The 16,758-nt window shown below is 45.2% G+C and overlaps 1 pseudogene; it reads left to right on the top strand.

Moving 5' to 3' along the window:
- The first annotated feature begins 676 nt into the window (after nucleotides 1-676).
- On the top strand, nucleotides 677-10,496 carry LOC125526787 (annotated as a pseudogene).
- The last annotated feature ends 6,262 nt before the right edge of the window (nucleotides 10,497-16,758 follow it).

The raw sequence follows: 16,758 nt of genomic DNA, 5'->3' as shown, positions 1-16,758 counted from the left end.
TCCCCACCACGTCCTCTAGCCATGGATGCCGGTATTGTCCTCGTTCCCGTTCTCTCTTTGCCTAGATCTTGCATCTAGTTTTTAGGGGCAATAGGCATTGTTCTTCTCGTCAGTTGGGTAAGGCGAGGCTTGAGTTGGATGGAGATGGCTTCTAGGCACTATGGATTGAAATTTGGTAGGTTTGTTTTTGAACTTAGCATCTCCGGTAGTGCCGAATCTGACCACGGTAGTAGGGAACCACCGTTCCCCATCTGGCGCGGTACTACCGCTCTCCTCGAGCGGTACTACCGCTCAAGCGGTACTGCCGTTGTTGTGTCATGGTACTACCACTCAAGCGGTACTACCGCTGTTGGGTCACGGTGCTACCGCTGGATGCCCAGTTCCATCCTTTCCTACCAAGCTTTGATCCTTGTTGTTTTGTTTGGTGGCTTATGCTCTTTCTTTCGTGTGTTTCTTCTGGTCGTGTGTTTTGGTTCCAAGTGATGATCATCCTGAGCAGCAGGTCCGCCGTGTCAACCTCGGTCGTGCAACGTCAAAGCGCTACCGCACTTCTGAGTCAGCAGGTGGTTCCTCTAGTGTTCAACAGCCGCCAGCAGGCGCAACCTCAAGTGCTCCACCGCCACCTCAGCACTCGAAGAGATCTACAAACAAGCCAAAGGGAAAGACTGTGACTGAGATGACTGCCAGGGAATTTTGGGCAAAGCGTCGCCGCAACCCCTATGAGGAAGATCAAGATCCCACTTTGGTTAACCTCCCGTTCTGGAACCGCTTTCAGTTCTCCATCTTCTTTGATGTGATCAAGGTGAAGAAGAATCACTTTGTTGATGTCCGTTCCATCGACACCGATCCAATGGAAAAGGATCCTGAGTACTTTAGTGAAACCCTTCAGATGTGCACTCAGTTGAACATTCTCAGAATCATACAGTTCAACAAGGACTTTGATGCCGACATCATATGCCAATTCTATGCCACTGTCCATCTTGGAACTAATGCAGAAAGGACCTTGACTTGGATGACGAATGGCAAGTTGCTCACTGTCACATGGAAGGCCTTCATGGAGTTACTTGGGGTGGAAGATCATGGGCTTGAGCATCCAGTCGGCTTCCGTCCTCACCGCAATGTCACCTCCACTCACAAGCAAGCTCTCTGGCCCTAATGCTCTCAGAAGGTTAACCCCAAGACAAAGAAGGTAACCTATGAGCTGTCTACCTATCTGGACATCCTTCACCGTGTCTTCCACGAGACTCTTTTCCCGCGCATTGGGAATCTGGATATGGTCCACTCCTATCTTGTGGACATGCTTCTCTTCTGCCAGCATGAGAAGGAAGAAACCACTGGAGAGACCCTGGACATTTCTCATGTTATGTGGTCTGAGCTTCTGTCTGCCATTTCTGAGCGCAAGTGCCCGATATATGGTCCTTTCATCATGCTGCTCATTGAGAAGGCCTGGGCACATCACTATCCCAGGGCCGTGCTGGAAACTGGAGAGTTGATTTCTCATGATATCAAACGTCCGCGGAAGAAGGACAAATGGGGCACCCAGGCCCCTCGTTCTGATGCTCCACCTTCTGAGGTTGACATGGAGTCCGAGGATGATGCTGAGGCCGACAAGGATGAGGACTATGAGCCCTCTGGTGTGGAGCCCTCATGGGCTAAGAGGATTAAGCGCAAGATGAAGAAGCTCTTCTTCATGGAGTCTCATGGCCAGTACATGTCTCATGTCTCTGAGAAGAAGGCCCGCAGATGTCACAAGGAGCTCATGCTCCAGTTGGGTGCCACTGTTAACAGCGGATCTGAGGAGAGGATCACTGACGAGGAGGAGTGGGTTTAGCAGCACTGCCCATGGACCGATTCAGACGCCGAGTAGTTTCCGACCGACGACGGAGGTGCAGACGATCACGTTGAGATGTGATGTTCGAGATTCTCATCTTGCTATCACCTAGAGCCGTAGAAACACTCTTTGCCCTTTTGGTGTCTCGCTGCCAAAGGGGGAGAGAGTTTAGGGATTTGTGTTGTTGTCGTGTTGTGAGTGTGTCTTTGTGGTTTGTGGTGTCTTGTGTTTTCTCATCGTTTTGCTTGGTTTGGTTTGGTGCCAGTGAGACCTAAGTTCTAGACATATGGTGTGAGACATATGGTACCTTATCTTTACCTTTATTATCTATGTCTATTCAGTACTGTACTATCTTATGAGTTGCATGCTTATCCTGTTTTATACCCTGCTCTCATGTATCCCATGCCTAGAATTTTTGGACTATAAAATATAGGGTGTGTGTTGATCCTAATGTGTGTGTCTTGCATTCCAAAGGCACTACTAACTAGGTGCACACATTCAGGAGCCCTTCTATATTTTGTAGTTCTAAGTATCCTTACTTTTATGTCTTTTCCCTGTGCAAATCCCTGGTTGTCATCAATCCACCAAAAAGGGGGAGATTGTTAAGGCATATCTCTCTCGATGTAGTTTTGGTGATTGATGACAACATATTTGCAGACTAACCATGTGCTTTGAGCATTTCAGAGATTCATCCTTTGGCTCGAGATGGTTTCTTTCCCCTCGGAGTGTTTTTCAAGACGGTGTAGCTCTTTCGTTTCTTGTTGGTGGACTAGTTTCGTAGGAGTCACCATACTATCAAGAGGGGGTCCGCTTTGGTAAGGGTAGGGTGGAATCATCACGTACACTTTCGTTTCACACCCTCTGGGCCTTCCCGCGTCGTTGGAGGTTTGTTTCCCTGCTGTTTGGACAGTCTTTGGCCCCAGCGGTAGTACCGCGGTGCCCAGCGGTAGCACCACGGTGCCCAGCGGTAGTACCGCTTGAGGGTCCTCAGCGGCAGTACCGCTGCGGTACTAGCCCACTACCGCCTCGACTCGAGGGAGGGCACTTCTCGTGTCGGGTTGAGCGGCACTTGCAGCGGTACTAGGTGTGGTAGTACCGCTCGAGAGCGATAGTACCGCCCTGCCACTGCGGTAGTACCGCGCTGGGCCAGTCCCTCCTTTATCTTCTAGCCCTCTCTAGCTGGGCGGTAGTACCGTAAGGGGGGGCGGTAGTACCGCTGGGTCCAGCGGTAGTACCACTGCCCCCTACGGTAGTACCTCCCTCTACGGGGCTGTTTAGTGGGGTAACTGTTGGATTGTTACCCCCACTATAAAAGGGGGTCCCCTTCTTCTTCGTTGACCGACCTCTTCCCCCAAAAGCTCCATTATTGCTCCAAGCTCCATTTTCGCCCGATCTCTCTCCCTAGCCAACCAAACTTGTTGATTTGCTCGGGAGTAGTTGAGAGGGCCCTGATCTACACTTCCACCAAGATATATTTGATTCCCCCACTAATCCCTAGCGGATCTTGTTACTCTTGGGTGTTTGAGCACCATAGACGGTTGAGGTCACCACAGAGCCATAGTCCATTGTGGTGAAGCTTTGTGGTGTTGTTGGGAGCCTCCGATTGAGTTGTGGAGTTTGCCCCAACCTTGTTTGTAAAAGTCCGGTCCCCGCCTCCAAGGGCACCAATAGTGGAATCACGACATCTCGCATTGTGTGAGGGCATGAGGAGAATACGGTGGCCCTAGTGGCTTCTTGGGGAGCATTGTGTCTCCACACCGCTCTAACGGAGACGTACTTCCCCTCAAAAGGAAGGAACTTCGGTAACACATCTTCGTCTTCACCGGGTCCACTCTTGGTTATCTCTTATCTTTACTTGTGCAAGCTTATTAGTGTTACTTCTCTTGCTTGCTTGTATGTTCATTGCTGTTGCATCATATAGGTTGCTCACCTAGTTGCACATCTAGACAACCTACTTTGATGCAAAGTTTTAATTTGGAAAAAAGCTAAAAAAATTTAGTTGCCTATTCAACCCCCCTCCCTCTAGTCAACCATATCGATCCTTTAAGAAAGGGACGTGCGCATGGCGTTGGGTTGAGGGAATCCTGTCGACGAAGAGTTGAGCAAGCCATGGAGGCACGATATGGGGGTACTGCTCGATGATTGCCATTAACGAGACATGCCCAACGGATGGGGGTGGAGTGTGGCATGGAGAGACATGGAAGGGTGAGGGTATGGGTAGGTGAAAACATGATAAGTTTTGATTTAGTTGAGGTTTTGATAAGATTTAATTTGATTCGTTTGAGTTAATGCAGGATGTGTGACATACACACGAGAAAAAACAAAAGAATGAAGGACAAAGGGTGAAGGCAAACGTACAAAAACGAAATCCACTATAATAGTAATCTTAGAAAGGAAATTGTGAGACCGAATCATAATACTAGGATGAAGTCATAACCGAGAAACCAAATCTTTAACCATGATCGAATACTCGGTCTCTTACTAACCGGATCTAATTCAGACTTCTTGGTTTTTAACCTGATGGGTTGAAAACTGGAATGCTTAACGAACTCTAAAATATAGCTATTATACCTTTTTAATGGTCAAATTTTTTAGTACTACAGTACTTGATTAACTTTGTAAAAAATATTGTTTGCGTCTTTAATGCCAAACAGATAAAATATAAAAAATAATAATTTTATGACGTATATAATGATATTGAATTGATGTCATAAATACTGGCATTCCTTCCATGGAATTAGACAAAGAAACGTGGAAATTTCTGACTTTTTTTAGGAAGATTTTGACAAGGGGGCTGCTAATCCTAATTGGACGCGTCTAGTGGGCGGCCGGCCACCCTGGGATCGCTAGCCAGCGGCCACCCGAAAAAGGAAACCACCTGGTCCCCCCTCGAGCGAAAGAGGAAACAGTCCCCCGCTCGCCCACGTGGTCCACCTGGTCCCCGCCCGTCGGAGCAAAAAAGGCAACTGCCCCGCCCGCCAGCTGGCCGCGGGATCACGTGCACCCTCCTCGCCAAACCATGCCCCGCGGGATCACGTGCACCCTCCTCGCCAAACTGCGCCCTGGCTATCTTCTTCTTCCTCACGAAAGAAGGAGGATCTGCCCAGGTTGCAGAATCCACGCCATCGCTCGCCCCCACGCCTCAGCCCCACCGACGCTGCCTTCTTCTTCTTCTGCACGCCAGAAACAAATCCAAACGCAATCGCCCCCAGCCCTTCTTCCTCCTCCTACACAGCCGCCATGGGAGCCCCAAAGTAGAAGGAGCTGCTTCAAGATCTAAAGGGCAGGGTGGTCAGAGCCATACCAAGCAGTAAGATCGAGCAGGTAAGCCCCCTCTCCACTTCACTTCCCCCTTCTCCATGGATCCATGGAGAATCTGCTTCAAAAAAGAGGTGAATCTGGCACATCACACCAGATGTTAAACATGCTGGATGTGTTAAACATGCCAAAAACTACCACCTGGATGTGTTAAAACAATCCAACTAAAAACGAGTTCTCTGGCCAATTAAAACATGATTAAAGCCAACTTCTAGTTATTGTTTGCAAAATGAACAAAAAATTGACTGCCCAATGCTTTGTTGAACATGTGCAACGAAAAATTCATAAATGTGCAACTGAACATGCATCCCAGCCAACTGAACATGTATCCTGGCCAACTAAACATGTATCCTGCCAACTAAACATATATTTGGCAATACATGTTTCTGAGTGAACACTTTGGAAAAAATGTAGTATATGTGGAAATAAAAAACATGTTTTCTGGCCAACTAAACATGCATGTTGGCCAAAAACTGATGACCAACTAAGACATATATTCTAGGCAACTAAGACATCTATTCTAGCCAACTGAATGCATTAACTGTCCAACTGAACATGCATGTTGGCCACAAACTGAAAAAAATGCAACCTGGCCAGCTGAGACATCTATTCTAGCCAACTAAAAGCATTGAATGTCCAACTGAATATGTATGCTGGCCAAGTGGAAATCCTGGAAATTGAGACGTCTATTCTAGCGAAAATCAGAAATCTATAGTGCAACAGGAAAAACATAGGAACTTTTGTCCATGGCTAATGAAGCCACAAACCATATTAACATATTCACACACGTAATCTTTTCCCACGCATATATTCTGGTCCCACACCTATTGCAAACCATATTAATATGTTCAAATATACCAGATCTAGAACCATATTAACTATAATCTGTCCTCCAATTCTTCTTTCTTCTTTCACCTGGATTTTCCTTCTCAAATGTAGCATCCAATTATGTGCAGAAAAATCTGAAAAGAGCTCCTTGCGAAACGGAAACCTACAGATCATTGCAACAAAACAAAAAGGGAAAAGGTAAGAAAAACTCTGTAGCAAAAAGAAGTCATGCTCTTGCCAGTTATTTACTGCAAACTGTGCAACTAACATAACAACTCTGTGCAAACAAAAAAATTCATAACTGTTATAATAAAAGATTATGCTATGGTCATGTTGCTTTTAGGTTGTTTGAAACACAGTTTTTCTGTGGTTACCAACTGATGACATCAATTTCTTCTTTTTTTATATGTGCAGGGAGTGTGTGGCAGCATCCAAAAACAAAGGGAAAAAATGCTTGATCTCAATGAGTTGCCTCCAGATCTCAATGAGCTTCCTCATGATATGGATCAGCAGCAACCCAGCATACAACAAGGAAACTGGACAGAAAATGGTCGATCTGTTTACTACACGCAGGCAAGTCGTGATGGTAACCCTACGGGCCATGACAATGTGGCAGGCCAGTCATCAGCCCGTGGTGCCCCTGTAGTGGTGTCTTTGCAGTCAGAGAGCCATACTCTTGATGACACAGGAACCGAGGCAAATGTTCCTGGTCCAACCAGGACTGAGCTAGGAGCTCGGGCTGTTGACGGAGCTGTGCAAGTAGAAGAAGGAGAGGATGAGGCTGGTTCTCAACGTATGGAACCCTATGTTGGCATGAGGTTTGACAGCCTTCAAATTGCTAAGGATCACTACAACAGTTACGCACTATGGATGGGTTTCTCTATCAAGATGAACACCTCTAGACGGACACACCGCACCAATGAATTGATAAAAACAACAGTTTTGCTGCAACAAGTTCAAGAAGCCCAAAGCTGATGATGGAGGAGCTGAGGCTCCTCCTTACCTGGACCCTATTCCAGACCCAACATCTGTTAACAGTGATGAGGAGATGGAAGAAGAACCTCCAATATTTGCTGAAGAGGAGGCTGGTACTAGTAAGAAGAAGAAGAAGCGCAAACGCGAGACAATAAAGCAGACTGAATGCAAGGCGAAAATGTTGGTGAAGCTGATAGATGGGCGATGGGAGGTGACGCACTTTGTTCGTGACCACAATCATCCGCTCGTGAACAAACCTTCATTGTCCAAATACTTGAGATCCCACCAAGGCATCTCAACTGATGAAAAGGAGTTTCTGCGCATCTTGTATAACTGCAACTTGACTACAGGTGTGGTGTTTTTCTATATCCCTTGAAGAATTAAGTTTCCCTCTAGGCAGTCCAGTGTGCAACTGTTATGGTACTACTGTGCAACTGAAATGGCTTAACTATGCAACTGCTGTCCAACTTCCCATGCTTTTTATATTTCACTTTTGGTGCTTCTTGTGCAACTAGATTGTCTTTACTGTGCAAATACACAATGTCCTGTATGCAAAAACTGCAAAGTGTTTTTAAAAAGGTGCAGCTAGGTGTCCATTTCCTGTGATTATCTTCTGTGCCAACACGTGTCCTATTACTATGCAGCTGGATGTGCGCATTTGTGCAACTAAAAAAAGGATATATTGTTTGTTTTTGTATTATGCAGGACGAATGATGCATGTAATGGCAGAGTTCTATGGATCTAAGATGATGGTGCCGTTCGGACCAAAGGCAATAACAAATCTTTGTACAAGTTTCCGTAGAGATGACACAAAGGAGGGTGATCTGATTGAGACAATTGCGCACTTCAAGGATATACAAAAAAACGATCCAGACTTCTTCTATAAGGTGAAATATGATGAAGAGGATAGAGTTTTCAACATATTTTGGGTGGACGGCTTAGCTCGAAAAGCTTATGCGGAGGCGTACCACGATTGCATATCGTTTGACACCACCTACATGACCAACTTGTACAATATGCCGTTCGCGCCCTTCATAGGAATAAACCGACATGGCCAGTCTTTCATGCTGGGTTGCGCATTTGTGAGGAAGGAGTTGGCATCGAGCTTTGATTGGGTCTTTGGAGCATTCCTAGAGGCTATGGATGGCAAACCTCCTGACAACTTCATCACCGATCAGGATGGTGCGATGAGGCAGTCAATACAGAGCATCTTTCCAACCACCGTGCACCGTTGTTGTCGATGGCACATCATGAAAAAGGCTCAGGAAAAGGTTGGTTGGTTGCTGTGCCGGAATCCAGGACTCTCTGATGATTTCAACAAGTGTGTTGACTTCAGCTTCACTATAGACGAGTTTGAGCAGAATTGGGCTGGGTTAATGATGAAGTATGAGGCTATGGCACACACGCACTTTGAGAAGTTGTACGAATACAGGTCAACTTGGGTGCCGTGCTACTTCAAACACAGGTTCTTTCCCTTCCTCCAGTCTACACAGCGTAGTGAGGGGTTCAACGCCGTCCTCAAAAGATATGTGAACCCACACAACTCAATGCTGAACTTCGTCAAGCAATATGAAAAAATACAGAACCACATCCTTGCCAAGGAAGGCTGCAATGATTACAGGACACAACACCTTGAGATTGAGTTGTGGTCCAACTTCCCAATAGAGAAGCAAGCTTACAAAACCTATACTAGAGACCTTTACCGCAAGTTTAGAGAAGAGTTTGAGCTGATTGGACGTTATAATGCATTCCAAGTTGGTGCTGATGCGTTTGAGCTCAGACCGAACCAGGAATTTGTTGCGAAATATGGTTCTCGAAACTACTTGGTGCAGGCAAGGGTGGAGGAGGGTTCCTATTTGTGTGAGTGTTGTAAAATGGACAAGGACGGCATCCTCTGTTGCCACATCCTCAAGGTGTTCACCCATGTTGGCGTTGATGTCATACCGGAAAGGTACCTGCTAAGACGGTGGACACCTACTGCTGTACCTAGTGCGCCAGGGACTGGTTATGAGCAACCGGATGAAATGCCTCCTCAATCAAAGAAGCAGATAAGGGAGAGGAACATGATATACGATTTTCGGAAACTAGCAAAGTTTGCGAGTGGTTCTGATCCAGCACAAGCTATTGTATACAAGCATATGCGTGCAGCACGTACCGAGATCGGCCACCTGAACAAGTCCAAGAAAAAGAAAAAACCGACTGCTGCAACGGGGCCATCAGATGATGGCAACCCTCGAGGACCTCCTCCACCTCCAGGCAGCAATCAGGGGGCTCATCATCCAGGTAATTACCTGCCCCAACTCCTGATCTAACTAGGTGTGTAACTTCAGTTGCACACATCATTGTGCCCAGTTGCACACACCATGGTAGCCACTTGGACAGAACATACTGCCTAGTTGCGCACGCTGTGTTAGTTCAAGCATCAAGATAACACAGCTAACTTATTTTTCCAGTTATGCATATATGTGATGTCAACCCTCAAGGACCTCCTCCCCCTCCTGGCTGTACACGGCATCCTCCGCCACCTCCTCCCCCGCATGCTCCTCCCAATGGCCCTACAGGCAGCACTCAGGGGGCTCGTCGTCTAGGTAATTACCTGCCCCCAACTCCCCATCAAACTAGGTCTGTAACTCCAATTGCACACATCATGGTGCTCAGTTGCACCGAACAGGCTACCTAGTTGTGCATGCTGTGTTAGTTCGAGCATCAAAAAGATAAACACAACTGACTTGTTTGTCCTGTTCTGCCTATAGGTGATGCCAACCCTCAAAGACCTCCTCCCCCGCCAGGCCCAACTAGCAGTGCCCTTTGTGCTACTCCCAATGGACCTACAGGCAGGACTCAGGGGGCTCATAACCCAGGTTAGTACCTTCACCGACTCCAAAACAAAAACTAGGGTGAGTGACTTTAGTTGCACATATCATAGTGCCCAGTTGAACAGAAACATGCTGCCTAGTTGCGTGCGCTGTGTTAGTTTGAGGATCAAGCTAAAAATCTAACTTGTTTTTCATGTTCTGCTCATAGGCGACTACAATCCAAGTACCATGACAAGCCGTGCTACTGCAGGTGTTTTTTTCAACTTAACTTGCACACAGCAACCAGTTAGTTGCACAAAATGTACTGTGTGGTTGCACAGAACATCAGTGCTGGTTGCACAATAACAAAAATACTAAACTTTTTATATGATTATTACACATGTGATCGTGACGGTCCTACTGCCCCGTTGGAGGCTGCATCCCTTGCACAAGCTTCTGATGATTTTGTGCCCAGGGATCCTCCAAGGTCTACTACAAAGGGTAGGGCAAAGAGTCGACGGTACAAATCGGCGCTGGAGCTACACCCAAAGAAGAAAAACAAATGCAGCCAGTGCCAATCTACAGAGCACACTGCTGGTGTGTGTCCACAGAGACTCCTGTGCTTCTGTTTCCTCATTTCTAACTTTGGAACAAAAAAGGAAAATAATGATGTCTTTTTTAGCAATGTTGGGACCAAGTGGACACATTCAGCATCTATGATTCCTCTTTATCTAATTTATGCTGCTTGAATTAGTTCATGCACTGTGTAAAAAAAAGTTGCTATTTGTGCCTTTGTTGGCAACTGGTTAAATATTTAGTTGTTGAACAATTGTATATCCAGTGCTCCTAATGTATCAACAAAAGTGATGATATTGAGTTGCAAACGCAATTACTAGCAGTGTGCAACTACAAAATCTACTTAATAAAATTGTACAAACCAGCAACTTCCTCCATGGAGCAGAAAAAAAATAGTATTGACCTACTCCTTGTCATATCTCAGCAACTTCCTCCATGGGGCGGTGTTGTGCACGCTGGTGACCCAATCATACGTCAGCTTCTTCCTGATGTTGAGTACTTCCTTGGGGTCGTAGTTGGGCAGTTGTCTACCATTCCACTCGGTGGCGTTAAGCAGTGCGAACAATCCACACTCATTACTGCAAAAAATGGGCAAAAAAATTGTCACATAAAATTAAAACCAAATAATTGGGTCAACTACTTATGTCCTACTGTGCAACTTCTTGTGTTCTACTGCAACTCATTATGTGCCACTGTGCAACTACTTATGTGCCACTCTGCAACTAGCTAGATAATCCATTAGAAACTCATAAAAATGATAAAACAGATTGAAGACTAGTACTGTGTCTAAATAATACTAAAGATTGCACATGTAGAAAAATTTAAAAACTACAAAATGATTGTATTTGATTGACAAGGAATGAAATGCTTATTGTCTTACTTGCCAAGCTGCTTTGGTACGTCAATGTCAATAATCCGGAAGTGCTCGATGCTGAACTTTGGGTAATGCTTCCTCCATAGCTGGCGTACTGCCCCCGCAATGGTAGAGGCGTTGTTCATCAGCTCAATGTTGTCCAGCGTCCTGCTTGAATCAAGAACTTCGAAGCGTCCGTCCCTCAAGTTGACACTAAAGACCCAATAATGCCTCCCTCCGTCCTTATCGGTTACATCTGCGCACTCGAGCACTGGCAGCATGACCTGCAAGCGTGAACGATTTCAGACACAAATACAAGATGTAGCTAAGAAAAACAGTAAAAGACTTGGTCAAGTTAAAAACGGGTTGCAACAAGTATCTGCCAACTAACAGATGTGTCATGTGCAACTGGACATGCTGTGGGTGCCAACTAAAAAAAGATTGATGATGTGGGCACAACACTCACCAAGTCTTTCTTGTCGAGACGGTTCTTGTAATCAAACTTCTTGTTCATCTCATTCACATTGTGGATCCCTTGCTGTAATTTTATCTGCAGAGATTATAAAACATGGCTCAAAACTCCTTAGTAGGTGAAAGGCCTCCCTCAAATGGTCAACGAAAAAGTGCTACAGAACAAAGATGAGGGTAAAAAGAAGGTTTTGGAAAAACTTACAGAAAACCTCAGTGGCATAACAACCTTCTTTGACCCTTCTGGTAAGTTATCCATTATGTGTAAGATTCCAATCTCAATAATAATTTTTGACAACCATTGAACCGGCTTCATCGAATCAACTAACTCCTTTAAAGAAATGTAGAAAGCACCATACCTGATTATCTCAGGGCTGATTTTTTTTGAAAGCAATAAAAAGACAAGTTAGCTCGAAGGGTCACAGCAGCAAAAAAAATGTGCATGAAAATGAAAAAAGAACAGTGTGCAACTAAAAGCCCTGTTCTGTGCAACATACTATGCTTTCTGTGCAACTAAGTGGCTGGTACTATGCAACTGAAAAAGATATGTATGTAGGCTGTGGGGAGTTAGTTTACCTGGTAGCTCCATCATCTGCTCCTTTGTGATGCCTGACCCAATACAAGAGGGCAGCGTAAAGCTTGTTCACTACCTCATTGGTGCTGAAAGTCTTGTTCTTGTTGTAGTCGATGAATGGAGACCTTTGAGATGCTGCGGGCCTTCTTACCCTCCTCTGTCTTCGTGCAAGAGGTGGCCCCGAAGAACTGCTCGTGCCAAGTTCTAGTTCTGCGCATATCGGGGTGTGGCAATTCTCTGGTGAACCAACATCTAGTTCTTGAGCTATTGCTTGCCAGCATCAGCAGCATCACATCCTTCATTCACAGCTGCTGGGTCTAACTCACACTCATCGATGCTGATCACACCGGCTTCCGCTATTTCTGCTGCTGGAGCAGGTGCTGGAGCATCACCATCTATGCCGAGGTCAAAAGATGGTGCATCGCAGAACCCGCACCATGATAAGAGTTTGATCTTCGTAAGGGTTCAAGGACCAGGGCATCTCCTTGCGGGACAAACACGGGTGCATCATTCACTGACTTGGTTCGCAATAGTGTTGTAGTTGGCGGCCTTGGAGGCTTGCACCTACTTATAATGTCGAACACCTCCTCTTGTGTTAATGGTTGCTGAAAGACAGCTCTTGGGGATGGCACCTTGATAGTTGGATGACCTCCTTTTGTGTTTGGCATTGAAGCATCTCTATCAGTAGGCACCTTGGGACTTGCAGTTGCAGTGGTGCCTTCCTGGCCAGCTGTGGTGGTTTTGACTGTGACCATGCTGCTAACTGACACATCAGTTGGCACACTGGTATCTGTAGTTGGCATCTTTCCAGTCTGAGTTGGCAGCAACCTGGCAGAACTTGGCACCCCTGCATCAATGGCTGCGGCTCGCAGCTCTCTCTCGTCTCTGAACCCCAAATCTTTTGTGGCCTGTTCCCCCTTTGCGCCCCTGGCAAACTTGACAAACTTCTTCTTAGGTGGTTTTGGTGGGACTGTTGAAAGGGGAGTCTTCCCCTTGATCTGTTGAACTTCTCTGACATTGGTTGGCTCTCTGCTCACTACTGTTGGCATATCAGTTTGAAGCACAGCTTCCTTGACCATATTTACTTCAGCATCTGCACTCACCATCTTCTCCTTGGTTTGAGGCAACTGCAGATTCTTCTTAATTGAAACTACTTTACGCTTCTGAACCACGTGAGGGTTTGCCGTGGATGCTGCCTTGCTCTAGCTGGAGCTTAGGTCTGGGAGCTGCTTTAAATATTCCTTGTATTTTTCCTTTGAATGAACCTAGTCAAGACCCTTTCCTACTTCCTCCATGTCAATTTGATTCTTTTCAGCATCAGTTGATAAGAACAGGCTCTTGTCAATGGCAAAGTTGATCTTCTCACACATATCTTTGTCGCTGAAATCTGGCACGGGAAAGGTGGTTGGCAAAGGTGGCTTCAAGTTGCAGAGCTTGAACATATCAATGCTGCCCTGAGACTCTGCTTCGTCATTTTTCTTTGACTTTGGAAAATCCTTGTCTTTCCAGCAAGTCTTGTCAATCAACATCTGTAGTGTGCTCCTGCTACTCAATGAATTGCTGCTGCTCGCAGGGTTGGCATGAGTGCTAGTCCTCCTGGATGTGTTGCCACATGTACCACCAGAACCAGGGGCGTTGTCATCATCATCGTCATCGCTGCTGTCGCTGCCTCCATTGGATCCCCCTTTATCATCACCATAATCATCCGCGTCTTCTTCATCCTCGTCTTCTTCCCTCTCACTGCCATCAGCTGCCGCGCCTTTGTCTTCTCCCCTCTCACTGCCATCAACTGCTGCCCCTTTGTCCCCGTCCCCCTCTCTGGCCTCACCTTCTTCTTCCTCCTCCTCTGCATCACTATCTTCTTCCTTGTCCTCCTCCTCTCCTTTGTCCTCTTCTTATTTGTCCTCCTCCTCCTCCTCCTCGTCTGCATCTTCTTCATTGTCATCCTCATCCTTGTCCCCCTCCTCTGATTCATCCGCATCTGTCTCCTCATCGTCGTCAGCATCTATCGCTGCTTCCATGTCCTCATCTTCTTCTGAATCATCCTCAACAAATTATTCTTCTTCTTGTATAGTTGACCGCCATTTCTTTCTTTTTGGAGCACGGCGTGATGCCCCAGTTTGCATTGATGGCTGATGTACGTAAAGATCAAAATCTGGTTCCTCGTCATCAATCTTGGCAACTTCTTCAATGAAGGTGCCAACCTGTTCAGTTACAGCCTTGCACAACTCATTGACCACTTTCGCAATTTTTGCCTTTTTCTGCATCAACACAAAAAAGATTCAGTACTGATTCAGTTAGAAAAAATAATAAAAAGTAAAAATGTCTGTAACTGACCATGATGTGATAAGCAAAAACGACTAATACACACTTTCTGGCCAACTAAAAACATGATTCTAGCCAACTACAAAATGCACTGTGGCACAAAGTAAAAACCATGCATTTCTGCCAAAAGTTGATGACAATGGTTGTAAATGAACACTTTGACTATCCAAAAGAACATGTGCAACTACAAAAGCTTATATGTGCAACTGAACATACATCACAGCCAACTAAATTCTGTATTTTCGCAACTACAAAAGTTATACATGTCCAACTGAACATACATCCCAGCTAATAGAAAAAATATTAGTAAGTGATACATGTTTCTGTATGCAAAACACTAACCTGAGGATTGTATGTTATTGGTAACTTGGATGCCACAAATGCTTCAGCTTGCAAAATTCCACCAAACAGTGGTGTCTGCTCCGTGCCTCTATACTCCTCTTTAAGCTGATGTGAAAAAAAGTGAAACAGAAAATAACAAGGTTATCAAAATAGATTTGTGTGTTGAATGAAACCACACATTACAACCTGTGCAACTACAACAAGATACTGGAGTAGACAAATTCAACTATACATATATGCAACTGAACAAAGACACAAAAACTGTGCAACACACATGGCACCTAAAAAAAAGTTCCTACCAACTGATGCAATACATCTGTGCAACAAGATTAGTAAAACTGTGCAACTTAAAAAAGATGGTGTGCCAATTTAAAATGAACATGTGTGCAGATTGCCAAACTTAAAGCTATAATCTGTACAACTACATGCATTGTTGTGCCAACTGATGACAGTTTTCTGTGCAATTTCCAAAAAAGAGTGACCAGACATCAAAAGAACATAGAAGGAAGACACTGTTGGAAAAAAACAAAAAAGAACTCACTTGTAATTTGCCGAACACACCAGGAGAGATAGTATCCTTCTTGATCACCTTGGCAATTAGAGTACTATCCCATGCATTTGATCGTATCGCGCAGTTGCTTACTGGGATGTCATGTACGAGCGCATCAAGGTATAGTCTCTGCACCAGACCCAAACAAAAGAAAAAGGCAAGTTCAGTTATTGTTATGAGAATTTTAGCAAACTATAACTGCACAGAAAGAACAGGAACAGATGGAAAAAAGTGGTCATTTTCACTAACCATCAAGTGATACAAGTAGCAGCAAACAGTTTGCTTCTCCTGGTCCATGTTCCGGAAAGCTTCGTTAATGTGTTCTGCTACAAAGAGGCAGATGTTTGTATTCTTTAGCATTTGATGATCTAGCACAAGTCCATAACACTTTGGGCTGAGCTTCAAGGCCGTGGTTGGTGCTAGAGAAGTGCCGAAGGCAACCGCAAGCCAGGCCATAAAGAATGTGTCATCCGTTCTTCCAGCCATATGCTCAATCATCTTGAGCCATGTAGTGATCTGGGGATGAGAATTTCCAGTTATGTTGAAAGCCTGTCTGAATCTCCTAGTGGCATCCTTGTTAACTAAATATCTGACTTTTGGACCATTGTTTGGGAGATCAAATACCCTCTGAACACTGTCAGCATCGACACGCATCCTTCCCCTTCCTGGGAAAACCATTTCAGAGGTCTGTGGCTGGTAGGACTGCACCAGGAACTTAGTGAGGTCCGCTAGAAGTGTATCTGATAAGTTCAATAGCCCCCCGACCGACCTCGAAACTAGCTCTGATTTCTGTAGTGGGGTTAGAGAGGCGTTGAAATTTGCAAAGCGCGCTGGTGATGCCCTTATCCTGCCTGCTTGTGATGGTCGCTCCACATCTTCCCCTGGAGGCACCTCAACTCCTTCACCGCTGCCCTGTTGATTAGAAAATGAAAGCATTACACAAACATTAAACACAAGAGAAAAAACAAGAATGAAAAAAAACTAGCAATCATCATTTGAATCAGTATTAGAATGAGCTATATATTCATAAAATGGATCATGCCAACTAATATGATGTATTTGTGCAACTAATAAAGCTCATGAGGACAACTGCAAAGACTGCCAGTGTGCAACTGAATGTGCAACAATAAAACAGTAAATAAAAAAAGAACGAGACCTGGCAGCTACAAAAAGTTCTAGTGTATGTGCAACAATAAGAAATGATATTGCAACACAAGAAAAACAGTAACTAAAAAAAGGTTTGCAAAGAACTATTCAAATAGCTCATAAACACACACAAAAAACCCACATACCTCAGCATCTGCTGCGGAAGATGCGACAGCT

The sequence above is a fragment of the Triticum urartu genome, unplaced genomic scaffold, assembly GCF_003073215.2.
Source record: "Triticum urartu cultivar G1812 unplaced genomic scaffold, Tu2.1 TuUngrouped_contig_1878, whole genome shotgun sequence".
Taxonomy (NCBI): Eukaryota; Viridiplantae; Streptophyta; class Magnoliopsida; order Poales; family Poaceae; genus Triticum; species Triticum urartu.
This window is presented reverse-complemented; position numbering and strand designations above follow the sequence as displayed.